Below are 8108 nucleotides of genomic sequence, written 5' to 3' on the forward strand. Positions count from 1 at the left end.
ATCAAAGCGTATGTTAGAAATTCTGTGTGACAGTCAGGGATATGGAAATCTCAATACTGCTATAGTTTGTCCAATAAAGTTGATATGGTTATGTCATTCACTTTATATTATGTGGCCTATTACAGTTTTGATATGAATTTTAGAAGTCCAGTACCAAAACTGAAACTGTTATTTCTTTTTAATAACTGAGGATTTTACATGACTTAACATCTAAACCTACCACACAAATTGGTCAATAAAAAATTTAGTTTCGACAACATTAGAATAACAACAAAAAAGTTCAACCAAATAAAACTGTACCAAAGAGATTTAAAGTGCATTAGAATCCAATGGGGAAAATGGGTGAAGGGAAGTGGGAGATACAGGCTTGGAATGAGTGTCATAGGAAAGAAAGGCCTGGCAGAAGGAATACAGTCAATGATATTTTAATAGTGTTGTATGTGGACAGATGGTACACTTGTGAGTATAGCATGATATATAAACTTCTGGAACTACTACGTTGTACACTGAAAACTAATGTAACATTGTGTGTCAACTATACTCAAGTTAAAAAAAAAACTTTTTAAATGTATTAAAAGGAAAAAAGTAAGGTTCCAATTCAACATAAAGCATAAAGCAACTATGTTTTACAAAAATCTTCTATGAATAATGCTAATAATGATGATGATAATAATAACTGAAGGGGAAAAAAAGAATCCAGTGGGAGCATGGATTTTAATGCATGCTCATGTTTCTACTGCCCCAAATCTTATACTCAGTACAAGAATGTGGTGGTGATGAAATGGGTCTCCTGATATGTTTAAAAGTAATCACACCAGAAAAGGAGAGACAGGCATGAACCAGCATGAAACTTTCTCTGAAAATATTTTAAAGAGTTGTCCTCCCCTACACTTATTATATATTACATGTAGTTTATTCATTTTGAATACGTGATGTTTTGTCAAAAATAGAATATTTCTGTTCTTTTGAAGTCTCATATTAAAGTTTCCATACTTCCCAGAATTTCATTAGAGTTCCAGAAGATGTTAAACATAAAACTAGATTTTTTAAATTTTATTTTTTTGTGATGTTCAATTCGCCAATATATAGTACATCATTAGATTTTGATGTAGTGTTCAACGATTCATTTAAAACTAGATTTTTAAAAAACTTGCTGAATTAGTATTCCATTCATGTTCAAGTTAGACAAAGCCCATATGATCCAACAAGCACCATTTCATTGACAATTCTTTCTGACATTCTTTTGGGGTGTGTGTGTGTGTTTTCAAACAACCGAAGAACTTAATATTGAAGAAATCAGAATGATTTGTGACTTAGCCCATACACTCAGAGTGATAACTTTTGAATAAAGCATACTGCAGTGAATTTGGTCAGAGAGAATGACTAGCAGAGGGAAAAAGCCCATGTTCAGTCCGCTTTGATGTGGCCCAGCTACCTGGTCAGGCTGTGTGTAAGATTCCCAGGAGTTCCAGATGACAGTTAACCAGCTGTCAAAATACTCGGAGAAAAATCAGCCTGCCTGAATGCTTTTGTTGTGATGTGTTCTCATCCTTCTGTGCCACACTTTGTTCTGGCCTCAAAGTACTTGGGATAGTTTCAGGAAGATCGTGGAGACAGAAAACACTTTGCTGGGCAGGTGGCATTGGGGGAGGAGATGGTAGATAGGTTCTGTCTGGTAATTTTGTATCCAAGGGGCGTATTTTTACTATGTCTTACTATGTTTAATCCCCAGTTCCCATGATTGGTAGTCAAGGAAATCAGGACAAAAGATTCGGAAAACTTAAAAATGCGCCAACAAGTGGTCTTGCAAAGGGTAGTAAAAGTCAGGATCTGTAGAAACCAGGAATGGGAAATTCTTAAAAAAAGAAATTACGATACTCTTGTAAGAAAACTAGTAAGAAGATGCAGGAATGGGGTTAATTAAAGAAAGGGAGATAGAAATACTGAGAAAGAAATAGGGTAGATGAACAAACATCCAATTTTCTTTACATTGAGTAAAGCTTCCGCAGCCATTTTTCACAGTTTGTGACAGAAAAATTTGTCTGTGATACAAGAGTCCCTAACAACACGAAATGTTCAGACTTTCTGCATTTTCTGAACATGGATGGTTCCTTTCACATGGCTTGGCCCTTTAGAGATGTTCTTGTAACTGCATTTCTCCTGCTAATCAACCCGGCAGGCCTTGGAGGTTATTAACACTGCCCTACTTTCAAAGTCCTGAGCTGAAGCCCCAGGGTATCTAGTTGGATAGAGAAAGCCAGAGAGAGGAAATGGCAGCATTTCTATGTCTTTATGGGGAAGAAATCATCCCTGTTAATTAAACGAAGAGTTTGAAAGGTGCTTGGAGAATTGTTTGTAGCTCTCCTGTGGAAAAAGTTTTCTTTGTCTTGTCTTTGGAAGTAGAGACTCCAGTTCAAGTTTTTCCTTTGTGAGTTAGAATCTGAACCTTTTTCACTAAGGAAAATTAATTCTTTACAATTAAATCTCTAAGTATAAATAAAAATCATAGATCTCAAATGTAGGTTTGGATTAAATACCGCTCTAGTCTTTTAATTAGAGCTCTGAGAAAATGGTTTAGAGATCGAAAACAGTGACATATGTCATAGTCAAAAGGCCAATTTTTAACTGGATTTTTAACTGTCATTTGTGTGATCTCTCCTTGATTACCTGCTATAAATTCTGGGGGTTGAGAATGGTGTCTACAATTAGCTGGGGCACCAGACCCTGGGCCTACTCCTTTTTGGGCATTACCATTTTGCCCATCAAATGGAATGGAAGGGCAGCTCTGGGATACCAAAGTAAGTCTTCCACTGTTTGCTAAACAATGGAAAGAGCTTGCATTTTGGAGCCAAAGCTGGGTTCGCATTTCTGCCTGCCCTCTTTCTAGTTGTGTGGACCCTAGGAAGGTTGCTTATTTCTTCAACTCTCATTAGAAATGTGAGAATTTTGTACACTGGTTGTGTTGTCTGAGACGCTGCCATGCACCTGGTAGGCAATTTTTAAATAATATCTACTTTAGTATTTAGGCGTTGATTAATAAAATATTGTCACTTTGAATCTTTTCTTTGGGTTGAAGTCATCTAGTGTTTATGTACATCTTCATTTTTGACTCAGGTACTTAAAGATTCAGGCATTTGGAAGAGATGGGTTTACTAGATCTTCAAATTATTTGGATGCAAGTTTTCACAGAGTAGGCATTAAATTGCATTTTGAGCACTCATTATCTCCAAGATCATCTTCTCAAACCACCCCCTCTCCCCGGTACACTGCTTATCAGGGAGAACTACATATGTTGCATTCTGATTTTTCTCTGCACTGCGGTAGCTATTGAACAAAATGTTGCTGACTTCTCTTTCTTTATCCTCTACCTCAGGGCTCAATACAAACATATGTACAGCACCCTTACCTCACTTACGCAGCAGACTGATAACTCCCTCATAGTCTCTAATTAAGCCCTCCTTTGCATTTAGAGTCCCTAAGTTAAACTCACTCTCCCCTGGCTGTTGTCACTTGCATTGGTATAAATAGTAATTGTTCAAGGTCACTTAAGATTACCTTTTTAATAGCTTCTGATTCTTCAGCTGTTTTATAAGTTGGCCAGAGACTTTTAAAGTTGCCAGGATTCTTTTCACCAGAATATTTAAAATATGTGAAACAAAAATTTCAAACAACAATATACTGAAGATTTTTCTTATTAAAATCATTTGTTTCTGATGTTGCAATTATTTATTGTGCTTCAACTAAGTAGTAAATGTATAAATAAAGATGGCTGTTTTTGTAGTGCTCTAAGAAATAGAATAAAATTAACAAGAAAATCAATTCTGGTTATTGACCAGACTTTGAAAAGGATCTGTATAAAGCAGGGGTTGGCAAACGATAGCCTGTCAAAGCTGGCCCACGGTCTGTGCAGGGCTTGCAACCTAAGAATGGTTTTTACATATTAAATGGTTGAAAAAGCATCAAAGGTTGAATGGTATTTTTTTTAAGTAGAATAATATTTCACAAGACATGAAAATAACATAAACCCCAAATTTCAGTGTCATAGAGTTTTGTTGGAACATAGCCATTCTTGTTTCTTTACGTTGTCTGTGGTTGCTCCTGTGCTGTGTTGTCAGTGTTTAGTGGTTGTGACAGAGATTGTATGTATGGTCTGCAAAGCCTAAAATATTTACTACCTGACCCTTTATAGGGAAAGCTTGCTGGCCTCTGGTCTAAAGCCTTCCCTGTAGGAAGTGCCATTTATCTATTTTATGATTTATATTATACTTTCCTAAGTGTTTAGGCTTCTTCCGTGTTATTAAATGATTTGTTTAACACCCAATGTAAGTGGCAGAGCTTGGGTTTCACATATCTTCTCAACAAGACCAACATTTTACATTTAATGAAAAAAAGTAAAAAATGTTCATGTTGGAAGAAAAACGTGTGTTTTAAACATATACAACGATTTTTCTGTTTCAACTATCCAATAGGATTTATTCAGACCCAAGAATTGCCCAAGTAATTTATAAGGACCTTATCCTTGGTTTATTTACAATATAATAGATTGGGGAATAAATACATTCATGAAATAGCTGGCGAAATACAGAGTGAATCCATGATATCAAGCTACAGATTTTGTACACACATGCAAGTGAATGCTGCAGAATGGATAGTATGAAATGGGGTTAATCTGGAAAAGAGTTAAAGAGTGGTATTTTCCTTCTAACTTTTGTGATGTGTACTTTTAAATTTTGTCCTAAAGATTCAAAATGACATCAAACATAAAATGGAACCTGTTAGATAAACTAGGATAAGTCAGTTTTGTACATTTTCTTTTATGCTAATTTCTGAATAAATGGTATTCAATAAATGGTAGTTATCATTACTATATGATATTTTCAGTGAAAAACAGATTGAAAATTCGTAAAGGTAGGGAGAGAATATTTGAGGAGTAAATGACTAATTTTATAATCATATATATATATATGGAAAGATTTGATCATCTTATAATTAGGCACTGATTATTTTCTTTCGGCTGAAAATCTGATGTGGTATAAAAAAACTGTACTATGGGCGGGCCGTCCCAGCAGCTGGTGGGCGGAGACTGTGGGGGCAGAAGGAGCATCAGCGCTGGGCAGCCCAGCTTCGCGAAGGTTCTCTGTGGACCGTGTACCACGGCGGCTGGCAGGCACTGGGATGCGCCTGCCCTGCAGCCATGATGCCCAACAGGAGGGTCAGCTCCGCCAAGGGGATGGCAAAGGAGGGCCCCAAGAGAGATCAGCGAGGTTGTCAGTGAAATCTGCTCAGGCAAAAGTGGAAACGAAGCCAAAGCAGCAGGACAGGATACATCTTCAGACAAGTGCAAAGAGGAAAAGGGGAGCAAAGGGTAAACAGGCTAAAGCAGCTACCCAAGAAACAAAGTAGACTTACCTGCAGAAAATGGAGAAACTGAAAATGAGGACAGTCCCCTCTCTGATAAAGCAGAAGAGAAAGAAGCCAAGTCTAATTAATATCATATACCATGTCTTACCGGTGGTCCCTGTCTCCCTTCTTGTACGATCCAGAGGAACATTTCTTTTAACTATTTTGTAAATGCAAGTTTTTTAGTAGCTCTAGAAACATTTTTAAAAAGGAGGGAATTCCACCTCATCCCATTTTTTAAGTGTAAGCGCTTTTTTTTTTTTAAAGAGGGAAATCATTGGTTGCTTCATTTTTTTTTTTTTAAGATTTTATTTATTTATTTGACAGAGAGACAGCCAGGGAGAGAGGGAACACAAGCAGGGAGAGTGGGAGAGAAAGAAGCAGGCTCCCAGCGGAGGAGCCTGATGTGGGGCTCGATCCGCGAACGCGGGGATCACGCCCTGAGCCGAAGGCAGACGCTTAACGCCTGCGCTACCCAGGCGCCCCTGGTTGTTTCATTTTTGGTACACCCAGAAAATAGTCGGATATTGAATATGAGAGGCTTTGATTGTTTTGGGTGTCATCTTAATATCCCATAGATGTAGTTTTTTATGTCCTATAATACCAAGCATACTAAATGGCAATTTGGAGTCAGTCGTGCATTTAATATGTCTTGGACATTTTAAATTACTTCTATTCCTGTGTTGTTTTTGGTAGAATTGTTTCCTGAAGAAAACCACTCCTTGATCTTGGCTCTCCCTGTCAGAATTTTGTGCGCTCTGAAACATCTTGGTTGTGGTAGTCCAGTTTTACTAGTGACTTAGTTAATGTGCTGTGCAAGACTGAAAATTTGTGTGTGTACTGTATACTATATTAAGTTGTGAATTAATGGGACTCAACAATGTAACAGCACATCGGCAGTTGAAGATATTGGTACTTGATATACTGTTAAGGAAAATTTGCCTCCAAATTTTAAGCTGGAAGGTCACTGGAAAAACTTTTAGAAAAGAATCACAGCTATGTGATTTTATAGATTTTTGGTGCATATGTTAAGAATTGTGTACAAATTGAAATGTCTGTACTGACCCTCCGAACAACCAAAAACACCTCAATTATAAAAACAACTGTACTGTGATGTAGCAACACATATTATAAAATCTTTTTTATTAAGGATAATTTCAAACATATGCAAAAGTAGAGAGAATAGTATAATGAACCCTTTGTGTAGCCATCACCCAACATCAACAATTATCGTTTTCATTTTTAAAAAAGCCCCCACCCACCTCTGGATTATTTTAAATTATGTGCCTGTAAATAGTGCCTATATGGATCTTGAAAAGGTAACCACTTAAAAAATAACATTATCACAACTAAAAAATAATAATAAGTCAGCATCCAAATAAAGGACATACATTTGAAATTAGTTACTATGTCTTTAAATCTATAATTTCCCTGTCCCTATTTTTTTGTCCATGAAATATTTGTTGAAGAAACCAGGGCATTGGCCCTGTAGGCTTTCCTGCATTATTATTTTCTCTGATTGCCCCACATTGGTGTTATCTAACATGTTCCCTTGTCTCCTGTATTTACCTTACAAGGTATTTGGAAATAGAAGATTGATCAAATTCATGTTCAATTTTAGAACAAGAATACTTCATAGGAGGATCCATCAGGAGGCCAGTGAATATTGTGTGTCTTTCTTTTTATGATTTAGGGGACTTGATCATTGCCTAGATCCATTATTTCATTAGGGTGACATTATAATTCCATCAATCTTTTTTTAATTTATTAGTTGGAAAACTTATATAAAGGAAACCTCCTCCTCACCTTCTCACACACACACATACACATTAAACATACCTTTTTGATCATGTTTTCAGTCAATTACAGTTACTATTATTATTACTCAAATTATTCCACTTTTTAAAAAAATTGTTCCATTTTTGGATAGTGGAAGTTCAGCTACAAAATTTTGAACATTTTTAAAATTTCCCTTAATTTATGTCACAAGAGTTTCTGCCTGAGATTTTCTTTAAAGTTTAATTTAAATAGTTTTAATGCTTTTTCTTTATACATGCAATGAATTCTTCAGTGCTTATCATTATTTAACCAAGAATTAAACCTTTCAATTTGAGTTTTGTCCTAGAGATGGCAATCTCCATGCTGCTTCTAAAGGTAGCCCTTTTTGAGTCCCGTGATCACATCACTTGGGTTGAGGCTCCCTGATTGTCTCTGCCCCCTCACCTCTTTTATTCTTATTTGATGTAGCTTGAAGGAGATGCCTGCAACCAGAAAAGGCTAAGACAGACAGAAATGTTCCTGTCAATAAACACGAGGTTGAAAATAAAGAGATTTGGTTCTTGGTCTGACTCTGGCACTAAGTAAGATACGATTTATCAAATTGGTCTAAATCAGCATATTCCCTAATGATATCCCTGAAAACCATAATTCTGTGGATCCTTTGTAAAAGAGTTTCTTGCTCAAATAAATTTGGGAATATTGCCTATGATTTCCCTGTCTTGATATAGTCACCAGGCCTATTAGCATAAAAAGCTCTGAGAATTTTACAGGAAAGAACTCCATTTAACTTGGTATAACTGTGTGGTTTCCCAAGTCTACCTGGGCACAAAATCATTAACACTACTATCTTGTGGCTCTGAGTTCCAAGGTGTGCTCTGCGGGAAATGTTGGAATAGCTAATGTCCAGGTTTCTCTTAATTCTGAAAGTT

At 36.5% G+C, this 8108-nt stretch overlaps 1 pseudogene; it reads left to right on the plus strand.

Annotated features, from left to right (window-relative positions):
* The first annotated feature begins 5197 nt into the window (after positions 1–5197).
* LOC113266044 (non-histone chromosomal protein HMG-14-like) lies at positions 5198–5489 on the plus strand (annotated as a pseudogene).
* Positions 5490–8108: the final 2619 nt, after the last annotated feature.

Source organism: Ursus arctos, unplaced genomic scaffold, assembly GCF_023065955.2.
Source record: "Ursus arctos isolate Adak ecotype North America unplaced genomic scaffold, UrsArc2.0 scaffold_37, whole genome shotgun sequence".
In the NCBI taxonomy this organism is placed as follows: domain Eukaryota; kingdom Metazoa; phylum Chordata; class Mammalia; order Carnivora; family Ursidae; genus Ursus; species Ursus arctos.